The sequence below is a fragment of the Mauremys reevesii genome, linkage group 1 (assembly GCF_016161935.1).
Source record: "Mauremys reevesii isolate NIE-2019 linkage group 1, ASM1616193v1, whole genome shotgun sequence".
Lineage (NCBI taxonomy): Eukaryota > Metazoa > Chordata > Testudines > Geoemydidae > Mauremys > Mauremys reevesii.
In genome coordinates, this window is record NC_052623.1 from 48,245,877 (window position 1) to 48,261,210 (window position 15,334).

General features: G+C 41.3%; 1 protein-coding gene and 1 long non-coding RNA gene across 6 annotated transcripts in view; both read right to left on the bottom strand.

Annotated features, from left to right (window-relative positions):
• ATP8A2 (ATPase phospholipid transporting 8A2) overlaps positions 1 to 15,334 on the bottom strand; it is a 541,088-nt gene that overhangs the window by 78,269 nt on the left and 447,485 nt on the right. The window lies entirely within an intron of this gene.
• On the bottom strand, positions 1,809 to 12,185 carry LOC120395787. Its single transcript, XR_005592787.1, has 3 exons — positions 12,143 to 12,185; positions 3,683 to 3,799; positions 1,809 to 1,939 (listed from the first exon to the last, which is right to left on the bottom strand). It is a non-coding gene; the product is annotated as an uncharacterized LOC120395787 (long non-coding RNA).

The following is a 15,334-nucleotide window of genomic DNA, read 5'->3' on the forward strand; positions in this document are numbered from 1 at the left end:
GTATTTTTAGCTGCGTTTATTGCAATTTAGCAGCTGAAAACAAGAAGAGAAGCCAGCACCATGTGACCAGATAGCCCTTTGCAGCTACCAGCAAGTGCTCTGGCAAGCATAGTTTGGGATCTATAAAATAAGGAGGAGGGGGGATTTTTTTTTCCAGAAGGATATAAATTCTCACATTTCAGGGTATAAGCCATCCTCTAACTGACAGCGTTTAGGAAGAATCTTCCCCTATGAGCAAGTTATTCCATAATTGTCTGATACAACTTTTCTTGAATGTTTATCTGACACATCTGGGACTAGCCACTGTCAAAGATGGGAAAGGGATTTAGGGTATGGCTACACTTGCAGCTGTACAGCGCTGGGAGTTAAAGCTGTCTTCGTACAGCTGAATAGGGAAAGCGCTGCAGTCTGGCCACACCGACAGCTACCAGCACAGGCCACATTTGCAGCATCTGCAGCGGCATTGGGAGCGGTGCATTATGGGCAGCTATCCCAGCATTCAAGTGGCTGCAACATGCTTTTCAAAAGGGGCGGGTGGGGGGGAGTGTGATAGGGAGTGTGGGGGAGAGAGAGAGTGGATTTTTGGAGCTGACACTCTGTCAGCAGCTGCAAGTTCCGACCTCCTCTCCCACCCCTCTCTCGCTCACTGAAAGCAAATAGCCTTCTTTGGTTTTTTCCTCACAGACCAGATAAGCAGCCTCCCCGAAACGGACCCCCCCTCCCTCCCGCATTCCCCCTCTCTTCAAGCAAACACTAGCTGTGGGCGTTCCAAAGGGAGCTCATTCACAGCAAACAGGAGCTGTGTTTGTTTTTCTAGATAAGCAGCTCCAGGAGCCCGGAGTTCACAAGAAAACAAACAGAGGCATCACAACAAAACAAAGAGTGTAATCTTTACTCAAAAGCATTATGGGAAGCTTCTGGAGGTCAGTTACAGCGTAGTAAGATTATTCCCTGTTTACACTGGCACCCCAGTGCTGCAGCACCAGCGCTATTCTCTTTATTCCTCTCGTCGAGGTGGAGTACAACCAGCGCTGTAGCCAGGGAGATACAGTGCTGTATGTGCCTTGCCAGTGTGGACGGGGAGTGAGTTACAGCGCTGTAAAGCCACCACCAGCACTGTAACTCTCAAGTGTAGCCAAGGCCTTTGATGCATGACTGGTCTGATCTAGTATGGCAATTACTGTGACTTTACCAGTGAGTGACAAAACTACCTGGATAGTGTCCTATCAATAATGAACTATCAGCTGTTTGAACATACAGTAACCATGGATTCTGCTGGCCTGTTGTGGTGACCGGAGAATATCAACTATTCTGGACTATGTCTAACCCTTGCATACTTTAGAGATGTTACTGCAGCTTTGCTTTACAGGGTTGTGAAGGACACAGAAGAAAACAGCACTGTATTGCTTTTGGTGGAAATTTAATCTGTGCTGGTGATGTTACCAAACTGTGGTAATGTTTGATTTAAAGTTATGTGTTTCCATATATTAACATACTTTCTACACTTGCTGACATCTGACCAAATAATCTATGAAATAAATATTTTCCACACTGTAAATATAGTACATATTTCTCATGCTCAGAGATACATCACATAATCAATCAACAGTAGTGTGAGCCAGTTTCTGCGACTAAGCCTTTCATGGTACTGCTTGGCTTGTGGGCAAGTAAGCAAATTAAATAAATTTTGCAGACAGACAGTTTACTTTCCTTTCAGTTTATATTTCTCTTATACGCATAAAATTTGTTTAAACTATTTAAAAAAATAACCAATATCTACAGCATAACAGTAACTAAAATGTCATTCTGCCGCCAAAGGAATGATTGAAACAAGAAAGGCTATTTCCTCCTTTTCATCTGCGTACACTACTCTGTAAATATTGATAGCCAGTATAGTCCACAGGGCTTGGTGAGCTGGGTTAGTAGTATAAAGGGTGACCTGCAAAATATTTTTAAAAAATTGGTTTGTTTCTTTATGTTGTATAAAGAAAGCCTGCATTTAAAACAATTTTTTTTTACTTTAGAAATAACAGCAATGTTATTGTCTGGTCTTCCCTAGTTTTAGTAGTTACTTGGGTGTCTAAAAGTTTATTCTAGTGTATCTTTAGCAAAGACATCCTTTCTCCAAAGTGTTCATTAGGCAATGGAATTAAATAGGCGTTAACAAAAACAAACAGAAAAAGTTTTAAACTGTCTGATTAAAAATCCCTTCTACTCTTGTTTGCTCAGCTTTCTTTCTCTTGTTTTGCCATCATTTCATTAGTTCTCCAGTCATCACAGAATCTACCAGGGTAGACAAAATGTATAGTTATAATATAAAAACCAACATAAACCATTTTTAATTAAAAAAAAACCTTTCAGACCTTTTTTTTAAATCACAGAGAACCAAAAAAATGGAATGAGCCAATTTCCTTTTCCTTTGCAGATTATCTTTTAAACATAACAGAAGAAGTAAAGAATGCTAATCAGTTAATAACTACTTTAGGGGGGGGAAAAATCAGGTTTGTGTTATAATGGGTGCCAGTAGCAACTATTATAGGTAAGGCTGCAAAATAGTTTCAATTTTATTTCCCTTTCTTATCATACTCATACTCATAACTTTACAAAACATTTATTTTAGGTGCTGAAAATTTCTATCTGCCTTAAGGTGAACTACTTTTAGAAAGTTCAAGCAAAATCCCTTCAGACCTTCTTGAGTTATAGAGGAGTGAAAAAATACTCTTTCATTGTAAAATATATATATAAATAAACTTGTAACCACACTATTTTGAAAGAGTTTACTACAAAAGTAGCTGAAGTTTGAAACTTGGCCTGGGCATTGTCCTTAGTGAGAACTAGATTATTTATGTGACTTGGAAAAAAAAGTTGTTGAGTTGATAACTGTTGGAAAATTGGCCAGGAGAGATTGTGTATTGATTGCCAGGGAGTGGGGAATTCCTGTGCCCCAGGTGGTTAAGCATAATCAAAAGACAGCAACACTTGAGGAGTGCTGTAAATCTTAAATGTAAAGCAACTGCAGCATGCAACATTATGAGGTAATATCAGGACAAAAGGGTTATTCCTTTACCTGAGGTTATGAGTTACACTTCTGTTGCCTTTCAGGGCAGTGCAAGTACCCAACCTATCTGGAATTCACATCCTGAGAAGTTGCCTCAGCCAGGGTTAACAAATGCCCCAGTTTTACTGTGATAGTCCCAGTTTTATTAGAAACTGCAAGGCAGCATTATTAAATTCTCATGATCCACTCCCTAAAAAGCAATAAGGAAAATGTTTGCCCAGAGGAGAAATAATCATGATTGTAGAGTTATTGTGCATCATCTGTGCTGAAAAGGAAAATAAAAAAGGCAAAGGATCTGTAATGAAAATTCCTTAATAAAATTACTCTTAACTTTAGGAACTTGATTAGATCTTTGTGCCACGCCTCCTGGTATCTTGCCTCTCACAGTGGTTAATATTAGAGCTAGGTAAATTTTTTCAAATAGTTTATTTGCTGAAAAATGCTGTTTCAGTCTCCCCAAATGTATTTGTGAATTTAACATGAATTTACTGAACAGTTTGGGCTAAAATATTTTTCTCAAGATTGATTTCCATGGGGACACACACACCATTCAGGGAGAAAGAGGAGGTGGTGCCTGTTTCCCTGCAAATGTATAACCTTTATACCATTGGCTAGAGCACTCACCTGAGACATTGGAGCCCAGCTTCAAATCCCAGCCCTATTTCAGGGCTTTCGCCCCTTCCAGCTGAGTGTTCTAACCACAAGGCTATTCTGGGGTAGGTATCTGCTGAAACTGCTCCACTGTGTATAAATAATGAAACAATCATTGGAGTCGGGACTTGAACTTCAGTTTCCCCTTATCTCCGATGCAGGGCCGGCTCTACTGTTTTTGCCACCCCAAGCAGTGCGCCGAATTGCCACCGCTGACAGCGGGGACAGTCCGTGTGCCATTAGGGCGGCACGCGCATTTCCGTGGCGGTGGCAATTCAGCCACAGCATTTGTCTTCAGCCTCATTTGGCATCAGATGGGTGGGGTTTGGTTTATGGGCGAGGCTTGGGTATACCCCCCCTCCCCCATCTCCCTCTCCCCGTGGAGAGGGAAAAGGAGTCGGACAGAGCCATGAGGGAGACAGGAATGAATGAGGTGGGTGTAGAAGAACCATGAAAAATGAAGGAACAGGGAGCAAAAGTGAGTGTGATGGAGTCAGGAGGATGCAGATCAGGGAGGAATAGGCAGGATGACAAGGAAGTGGAGTATGGACAATGGGGAAGAGGAGAGAAAGAAGGTGAGAGGGCTGCCATGAAGGGAGAGAGGAGAAATAGAGATGTCATTGTTCATGCAGGCTAAAATACCTAACTGCAAAAATATAAGAACATTTTCACTTCCTAGTGCCTATTAAGTGCTTAAAATGCAAGCGCTTCTAGGGGTTTTGCCCCCTGACTCCCTCTGGGGTATTTGGCCGTGTCTAGATCCCCAATCATGATGTGTCCCACAAGGTCTCTCTGAAAACTTCTAAGGTACATACGGTATTAGGTCAGAAACTTGGGTCACATCGCACAAATCTGCAGGGCTTCACTGGGGCCTGGTGACATCTTAAAAGCAGAACTGAAACTTGATTCATAGGTAAGAAAATAACCACATGTGATCATGTGACAAAAAGTGCAATCAGCTCCCCATACCATGTGTGCTGCTGTGGTGAAAGCCTTTCTTCCTATGAATGGCTCCTCAGAGGGAAACAAAGAGAACTTAAAAAGAAAAGGCTTGGGCTAGTTACAGAGAATTCATCCTCAGACATGCTGAGCTGGAGCTCTCTAGAAACCTGACCAAATTCAGAATATTTCTAAGAGTGGCACCCGGGAACAGAGCAAATTTAAATGGAAAGAGTTTAAGATGATTTATGTGAAATTAATCTATAACACTTTCTCTCCATTCATGCCCAGCTTATCAGAAAATTACTCAAGTATTTCCCCTGCTATGCTAAATCTCTGTTGGATGGCCACAGTTCTTGTTAAAAACCATGCAAAATAGAAAATATCCACTTAAAATATCTGCCAATGTGCTACTCCCTTAGACAGAACAAGGACAAGTATATTGTACAAAAGGCCGAGCAAAAATAATAACGTCAGCATTATTACAGCACACTGATGTATGGTATCTTTGCAATTAATGCCCTCATGACAGAGAATAATGGATGGAATGAAATGAAATTCAGTTCAAGAAAATAAATCCTTCAGGTCTTTCTGGTGACCTTATAAACAAAAGAGAAATTAATGTTATTCTTATTTCACCTAACCCACATCAATTTTTTTTTTTTTGGTTGCAGGCCTGACTTTAGTGACCATGAAAATGAGGGACTAAAAAGCACTGATTACATCCAAGAACAGTTTGGCAGGCACTGCACAGGGTTCTCCACATCGCTCTGCCAACACACCTCAAGCCAAACCTGCAGGATTCTGACCTTCAGGGATGAGAGCTCTATTATAAATGAAACTGCAAACACATTTCCCCTGGGGATATGCTGTATGCATAGCTTGTTTGCATGATCAGGAGGGGGAGGGGAAGGGATTTTCCGTGTCTATATATGTTTTCCATATATAGCTGCCAATAGTCACTAGACTATTCCCAGGGCCTAGCCTGAGTTTTGGTATAACTACTCTGTTGTACACTATATTTTCTTTATAGATATTGAGTAAAATGTGCAGGTTATGGGCCAAAGTCGGGTCTCCAAGAAACTCCACTGACATTAACTGAGTAACTAACACCAGTTGGACAGCAGTGTAACTGAACAGAATTTACCTCTCATGCCCGCAACTTCTCTTGGGAAATATTAGTCAAAAGAAAAAGTAAATATTAGAAGAGTAGAGAACATAAAATGGTTTGGGATTAGTTTCTTTAAACTGAGGTTAGTGGAAATTTTATTTATGTTAATGACTCAGTATTCCTAAAATTAATAATTTACAGTAATAAAATGTGAGATATCAGGAGGTCGGTGTCGGGAAGAAACAAATGTATATAAAGTGAAGAATGTCACCAGTAACACTCCGCACCCCTCCACACACACATTTTCACTTACAGAAATAAAAACTTAAAAAAAAAAAAAAAGATCTCCAGTACAACTAAACTAACAGCACTGTCTACTATACAAATAACAGAACCTCTATTTGTAAGCTGCCAAGCTACTAACTCAATCCCTTTTATTTCCTGCTTTGTCATTCTGTGGATAATTCTAAAAGCTTTCAGCGCATTTCCTCCCAGTTAAACTCAAATTAGTCCCCTTGACTGGACTCCTGCTGGGATGCCTTGGTACATCACAGAACCCTGACTGAGAAAATCTCTTTTCAGTCCAGCAAATCACCTCAGTACCTGCTACTCTGACAAGGCCTGTGCCATTATTTATTACATAATAAGCTTTTGCTGTTGAGGGTCAATTATTCCATTGACTGGGCATTACAATAATTCTTAGTAATTAAAAGAGGTACTTATGTGAATCTGGATGCATATTGAAAGAAACATTAGTCCTTTTGTTATCTTGGCAAGTCCATTGTTCCTAGCCAGGCCCAACCAATTAGCATCTTTTGCCAATCCCTGTCAGCTGGGGTTTGGAAAGAGTGAAAAGAGGGTCACTCAGATGCTAATTTAGATACAATTGTGACAGCACAGTTTAGAGGGAGTTGCTCCAAAGGCGCCATCAGGGTTTAATGAAGCAAACAGCTTGGGTCCCAGTGACCCTGCAGGGGTAATTAAAAAAGACTGCTCTGTGTTGCTGTGCCAAATAAGAGAGTGGCATCATGAAGCCCTTCCACAAAAACATTTTTAAAGGACATATAATCATCCATTTAATCTGCTCATTAAACAAGTCTCTCATGCGAACTTAACATGAATTAGCACTTTCTAAACGGCAAAATTTGACATAAAGCAGACGGTTCAAATGATTCTAAAGGTCATGATTCAAATCGGTTTTCCATTATTATTATACGCTCAATTAATGATAATGTATTAATATTTGGGGATATCAACATTTAGGGAAGTTCATCACTTTAATACTGCTTTTATACAAAAATATGAACAGCCAGTTTTCAAAAGCGAAGTGTCTGTGCTATTGTCATCGGCGTCGTTAACACACTGGGGCCCTGATTCTGTAGAGACCCTTACTCATGCACAGTATGCACATCATCCCGTTGATGTCAATGGGCCACATTCTATCTGGTGTCTAGCATCTGCATTTCCCACGAGATTTCTATGGGAACTGTGGGTGCTCAGCACCTTTCAGGATTTGGCCCAACGAGATTACTCTTATGAGCATGTGCAGGATCAGTTTCTAAGGCTATGTCTACACTAGCACTTTTGTCGACAAAACTTTTGTCAGTCAGGGATGTGGAAAAAAAAAACCCTGACTGACCTAAGTTTCACTGACAGAAGTACTTGTATGGACTGCGCTTTGTTGGTGGGAGACGCTTTCCTGCCGATAAAGCTACTACCACTCATTGCAGGTGGCTTAATTATGCTGATGGAAGAGCTTTCCCCCATCGGCATAGTGCGGCTACATGGAGACCATATAGTGGCGCAGCTGCAGCTGCACAGCTGTTCCACTGCAAGGTCTGTAGTGTAGACATAGCCTAAAACTTAAGCAATAATATAATTTTTCACATTATATTCTAGCTATCTATCTATACACAGACCCCCACCCCCTCAGCACCTTCCTTGCTGCTGTCCTGCAGGAGGCCAGGCTTTACGCAGCTGGAACCCCCTCCCTGCCACCAAGTCCCCACTCCTGGCACAGGCAGCAGCAAGGCACCTCCCACTGCTTCACAAGGGAGTGACAGAAATAAAAAAGTTCCTCCCCATTCAGGTCTGGGAATGGTCAAGAACAGAGGGAAGTTAAAGAGATATAGCCTACAGGGCACTGGACAGGGCGTCAGGAGACCAGAGTGCTATTCCTGATTGTGCCACTGCCATACTGTGTCACCTTGGACAAGTCACTTCACTGCTCCAGGCTTCTGTTCCCCCGTCCACAATTTGTCTGTCTTGTCTATTTAGACTATAAGGAGGGGCTGTCTCTAACTATGTTTGAACAGTGCCTATCACAACAGGGCCCGATCTCACTTGGGACTTGTAGACACTACTCTAATACAAATAAGCAAGAAGAATTAAAAAGAGGGGCAAGAAAAGGGAGTGAGGAAAGAAGAATGGGGGGGTGAGGGAGAGGGAAGCGCCACCTGCTTTCCATCATCGCCTTTCAATACTGAAAAGCTGACCTCCACCAGCTGCATCTTTTCCCAGAACTTTGTAAAAAGAGTCCACAGACGGCAGCAATTATGCTGCTCCCTGGATATTTAGCACCCTGATACATGCCATGTAAAGCAGCCTCCCCCAGCATCAGTCACCCTCAATCCCAGTGCACTAACAAGAAGAATGAAACATCAGAAATGTCATCTTGGACCCAGAAAGAAAATCACAAGATATCTACATCCACTCAGCATGCTCAGCCTATAACCTTCCTTCACACAGCCCCTAACCTGATCCCAAACACCTGCTGTTCAATACGAGGTCCCTGGTCCACAAGCAATTCATCATCTGCAACCTGATGAGAAACCACAGGCCCATTGTTATCCCACCTTTTCTTTCTGGGTATATTACATACACCCCCTACCCTACCCCACCCCAAAGAATGCACAAAACTGAGGATGGAGTAGCGATCTTACTCCTACCCAGCCAGAGACCAAGAAGAGGTTCCCTTGGAAAAGCAGAATCCTTCAAGTGTATCCATTTTAGCTGCTAATTCCTGCTACTCAGCAGTCCTCCAGACAGCAAATGCTTCCCAGAAGAGCTGATAGACATGCTGACTGACATGGTGGTGGGTTCCTCAAAGCTTGAACTCTGACGAACTTCAACATCTATGCAGATAACACCGCTGACACCGAATCTCCTATCGACCATGGGTCCTGCAAAAGAGATCTGCAGGTCGCCCTCTTAGCTGATTACATCCTGACAGGATCCTGGCACAGAAGTGGATGCTAGTCAGTTTACTACCTCCTGCAAGATGATAGCAGAACCCAACTTCACAAGGACACAGCTGAATTCCAGAGCAATGCAAATCTTAACTAATCCACAGGCCAGGGAGTAGTAGTTGTGGTGAAACGTTACAACCACACATCTGACCACTACTACTGACACTCTAGGTGCTAAATGTGCTCTTCCCTCTGCTCTCTATACATCAGTCCCCCACTACCACCCACCAGATGAAGTAGGAAGAAAGGAAACTGGAGTATCATTGGCAGAAAATACAAACAGATGCAGATAAAGATTTCCTTAAATGTTACCCTGCAGCCACATTAGATGTTAAGAGATCCTCCTTCTCATTAGCTGTCAGAATAGTTAAATCCCATCCTACATAAATTTTCTGGACTATACATTGATTCGTTAACCCAAACTCCTCATCACTCCAGAAACCAGTTCTGCACCACGTTAGGGAATAGGTAACTTATTCCTCAGAGAAGATTATCCACATATGGGAAGTCTCCTCTGGATAGCAGCAGTTTACACTAAGCCCATGAGGCAATATACCTTCCCACCTCACAGATTCGGCATATGTGTGGTACAAGACACTCTGAAAGTTCTGAAAAACGTTCAAGTCACCACCTGTGATTCAATTCTTGTCCATTATGGCTGAGGAAAGATGCCTCTGAGTAGGGTGACCAGACAGCAAATGTGAAAAATCGGGATGGGGTGGGGGGTAATAGAAGCCTATATAAGAAAAAGACCCAAAAATCGGGACTGTCCCTATAAAATCGGTACATTTGGTCACCCTGCCTCTGAGCAACAAGCACTCCTGCTGACACAGATTGTCAACCTAACCTTTGTGAAGGGAAACCTGCTGTCTCTTTCTAAAGCACTACATAGTTCCACCAAAAACCCACCTAGGGATCTAGCAGACCTTTCAAACAACTGCCTAGTATCAAACCTCCCTCTTTTGAGCAAGTTCCTTGAGAAGCTAATGAAGAACTGCCCACACCTCACCACTGCCAATATCTGCCCAGTTGGCTTTCAGGTCAGGTCAAGGAACAGACTCAGCATGGATAGCTTGGATAGATGGCTTTTTCTTGTCCATAAACAGGCAGGACTTCTATATACATCCTCTGGGATCTATCAGGAACATTTGATATGATGACCAGGGCAGGCATACTACTTTCTTGGCTAAATCCCTTCCTCAGGAACAATGAAGCTGTTGACTTCAAGGGTGAAATTCTTAATAAGAGACAAGGCTTTCTTGTCCAATGGACCACATTTTTGAAACTCATTGCTGGAGAAAATTAGAATGATCACAAATCTCACATCTTTCAGAGTGAAGTGTAAAATTAACTTCTTCAGATTACAGTTTCCACAGACACAACTAAAGCAGAAGGAAAAAGAAGCACATGCAAGGAGAGAGAGAGAGAATACAGAAGAAACAGCAGGAGAAGAGAGAGAGAGAAGGAAGTAAATGATCATTCAAAATAATTATATCCCTAAACTGCCTCAGGAGGAAGTAGGAAGGAAAATTAGACAATTAAACCACTGGTCTCCTGTGAGTTTGCTTATTATCTCTTGGGAGGTGCTTAGATATTATGGTGCTAGTCACCACTACATGAATGTATATATTCCGGTGTGTATAAATAAAGTTAAAACATATGGGGTGTGTGTGTGTGTATTATACTAATGAACAGTATCCCATGCAACTTGGCAGTAAATGGGGAGTACTTTATAAATAAAATTCTGATTCTGATTGCTCCTATTAAATTGTAGTTTGGTACCACTATTTGGAAATAGCTTTATTTAGCCCTAATTCTTCTAAGTATAGATTCCCATTATGCCCCCACCACCCAGTAAATTTCTTAACACAGTTGGGGCAGTAATTTAATAGCTGGGCTAGTTACAACTAAACCTTTAGCTCTATTTAAAACTGCAAAAACAATGTGTTCTTTCTCTTGGGAGAGCTACACTACCATTTGGTCATACAGCAACACATTTTGGACACACTTCTAAAGTAGCTGCCTGCATCATGAAGATTTATGATTGGAAGGGGGGTGGGGGTACAACTCCCTGAAAAACATGTCCATATGGGAAAAAAATTCGCACGTTAACTTCCTAAACAACTCTATGGTTCAAGCAGAGGGTGAGATTTTGTCATGTTTCTTAGGTTTTTCTCAGTTATAGTTATATGCTGCAAATGGTTCTGTAATTATAGTGTGATATACAATACTATTAGTAGTGTCTACCTCCACTACTCCACCAGCATACGTGATAGTCATTCCAGACATTCCAACCCTTTCTTTTTGTTTTTTTGGGTAATGTTCAGAAGGCTTTTGTTTTGTCCCTAGAAAACTTTATTTTTAAAAAATCCTCCGGCCTTAGAGGTATCAACCATACAAGAATTTCTATAAACAAAACCAGCTGTATAATAAACACTAAAAGATTACCATGAGAAAATGTTTTACTAGGCGTCATTCTAGTTTCTAAAGTCATATTAGCCTAACTCTGAATTTTAACAGAATTTTAGTACAAAATAAAGTGTACTTAATCTCTGTTATACAATGAATAACTTGTAATCAGTGATCCATATTTCATTCAGAAATGAATTGTACTATTAAACATATGAATTACTAATATGAACATGTTAACTTATTAAAAGTATTCTTTGGGGAAAACCCCCCCAATAAGTAAACTTTATTTTCTTATAATAATTAGAGAGTAGATTCAGGCTCATGTGACTTTAGTAAATATATTTTCAAATGTTTCATTAAGGTGTATATCTCAATATGTTCCTAACAAATAGTGAATATTCATGACATTTCTGTCCAATCAATTAAAGAGTTCTTTTGTTTAGTTGTTAAGGTGGTAAAAGGTCTAAAAAATTATTGGGTTCTTCATGTTTTCAAGCACATGATCTCACTAAAATGGTTAAATGAATTTTAAAAGCAAACGGAACAGGGATAAAACTAGTCTAAAAACTCACTCTCAGAATGTTTATTTCCCTTTAGTTAAACAACAGTGACAACTGGTATTTGAAATGTTTTCTTTATTTGGAGCTTGTAGCCTGAACAATAAGCCATGACAGCTCCAGCTCAGCCCTCTTGAAGCCTGTACCAAGTGAAGCCTAAACTCACCATTCAGCAACTGCATCAGCCATGGGATGTCTGGAATTTGTTGTGTGCACTCATCCTTAAAATGGAACAGCTGCTGTGAAAGGCCGTTACAAGACACCTATAGGGGCATAAGGCTCCAGTGACATCCTTATCTACAACTTGATATGAAGAGCATTTGCTGCAACGCTGCTCCCATCCCCAGGTGTAAAGTTACAAGATACACAGTCCCAGAATACTTGGCTTAGTAAAGTGGAAATAAGTAAAGTTTCAGTGTTTCTTTTGGTGCCATGAACTTTGCAAGATTTCTGAATGGATTAAATTGTCTATAACAATTATTTAATGTAACACATCAATACACCCATTTTACCAACACACCTGTCAACAGCCTGCATTGTTCCTACACACCCTTGTAAATGCCACAAAACAGCCATGCGCTTTGGGCCAAGGCCTGCTTGTCTTACTCACTGTCAGTCCTACTGACTACAATGGGACTGCGCCCAGGAGTGAAGCGAGCAGGATTTAGCAGAAAACAATAGCAATATAGTAAATAGCTCATAGAGAAACATAATGTCCGGAAAAATATATTTTTGTAAGAAACATGCTTGTAGAATTCTTATTAGCTAAACAAAAGAGGAGAAATGATCAGCGGTATAAAGACCCAATGGCCTAAGCTTTCCCACACTGGAGACAATGGCAGATTTCCTACTGATTCTATTGACTGCAGGATCACGATCTAACATCAAAACCAGACAAATTGTCAGAAGAGGAGGATCCTGTTTGCAAGCACACTGTGTATCTGCAAAATTTGCACCTACAATTGAATTGTGGGCATGAATAAGATTACTTATACCTCTAAATACCTGACAATGGGTGCCTAACCTGGATTAAAATTAGAACCCTAAATGGCTGTTTGGCCCAACAAGTCCTCTTTTTACCCTTTCTACAATATAAATTTTAACTAAGTTTGTAACCAGTTAGTGACATGGTTGACTCTTAACATTTTTTGCATCTCCTCAACACATTATTAATACTCAGTTAATAACCATGGTAGCTAATCACAGTACCACTTTGTCCAAAGACTTGGCCTGGCATCTAGGTGTCTTCTTTTAACCAAGTCATAACACTACCATTCTGATAAGTGGATGAGACCCCCGATCGTGCCTGGGTACTGGGACGGTTGATTCTCTTTTCTTGGGTACAACATCCCCAGAGTGCACTGTCCCACATGCAGCTCCTATCTCTTGTTGAGGCATTATAGGATAGCTGCCCAAATTTTCCCAGAAGGCACTAACACATGCACATTCCAGAAGCATGGCAGGTTTGGATGCCACACAAACATAGACAGCACATGCAAAATGCTGTTAAGTGGACATAACTCAACAGCATTTGTTGCAACTGGGCCAGATGAGAGCATCACGACCAGATTGCATAAAAACAACTGTACATACAGCATACATAGGGCCCACCTCTTTGCTTTATTGTTATATAATCTTCAAACTCCTCCGAAGTGCTTTATTGCAGGGAGTAAGTAGGGAAATTCCCACAATAAACTATCTGTTCATTGTCTTTTGTGGTTTAAAAAAGCCACGGCCACAGTAGTCAGTTGGATGGGGCTCTACACCAGCTGCACCTTCTCGATTCTTTCCAGTTGCTTCAATCCTGAGGGAGGCAGAATGTCTTCAAGAGTGCTGGGGGAGTGCAGAGGAGCAGCGTTTGCACCCTTTGAAAGGGTGCAGCATGTGCTCTCCACTTCAGTCCAGCAGCTGATATAGAAGAGGGACAGTGCCAAGCCTCTACTCCAACCTATCTGGAAAGTCTAGTTATGCTCGTGAAGCTCTTACTTTCCCAGCCTCTTTTTTTGGGCTCTGGGTGGGCACGGATGTCGACTGTGGCTCTTTCTTGCATAGGTATGCAAGACTGTGGAAGGCTACTTGCACTCTCTCTCACCTTGCACGCCCGGGCAAGGCCAGACACAACACAGTCCTTAATAACTTTGTATCTATCCAGGTAGTGAAGTCTCCAAAGTATTTACAAAGAGACATAAAAATAACACTCTCTCTAATACACACTTTCTTCTTTCACAGATGTAGGAAACATAGCTTAGCTAGTTTACATTTATTTAGAGAGAGTGCGTGTGTATATGTGTGCGAGAGAATGTGAGGGTTTGGTGATACTTCCAGCTGGAGGTGTAAATTCCGGGTCAAGGAGACATATGTGCACAAGCTCTAATCAAGCTAGTCTGTGCTAAAAGTAGTGCAGCTCTGGGGGTGTAAGTGGTGGAAGGGGCTAGTCGCCCTGAGTATGTACCTGCCCAAAATGCATTGTCCAGGGAAAGGAATATTTCACGTCTTCCATATCTTGGTTCCTTCAGGATCCATGTAGTAACTCAGTTATATTATTACTTTGAGAAAGTCTCTGTCAGTATCCAGGCACTTCAGCCTCTAACTCTCAGAGGTCTCTTGAGGACTTCTCCATTGCTCACAGTTTCCTCAGTCACAAGCCTTTATGACTGCCTCAGCTCCATCCCCTTGTTAACAAAAATGGCTTACAAGTCCCCAGCTTCTCATTCAGCCCCAGCACACTGAAAACGAAGGACTACACATCTCTCGCAACACAGAATCCTAGAGACAGCTCCCATTTTCAGTCACTCACCACTGGCTACCCAGAGTTTGTTGTTTCTGTAATCACAGTGGAATGAGTCCCTGGGAACCCCACTGTTATCGTCTTTCATCCAGTTCTACGATCCAGCAATGCATTGTTCAATAATAACATCGCTTCCTTTGATTTGTATTGGATTTTATCCCTCTGTTGAGATTTCCTGGTATTATTTATTTATTTTTAACTGCAGAGCTATACTGGGCTGATGGTTTCAAATGCATAGAGTAACCCGCAATCTAATTCCTGGTCAGTGAACTTCATGACTGCTCCATTTCTGTACTCTCCATTTTTTCATGGTTGCCACTATGTTATCGTTTTACATCTGTTTGCATTAAAGTGCATTTTCGACTTAATAACCCAATCACTTAAAAACCCCCAAATCCCTCTGAATCTGACTGCATAAATTCTGAAGTATTTGCCATTCTGTACCTTCAGCCTTGGTATCATCAGCTAACAACAAATATGATATTACATCTGATATTCTCATCCAAATTATGTATGTATGTATTATTAAAAAGTGTGTTCCCCTAGAGTATACCACTGGCAACCTATTTC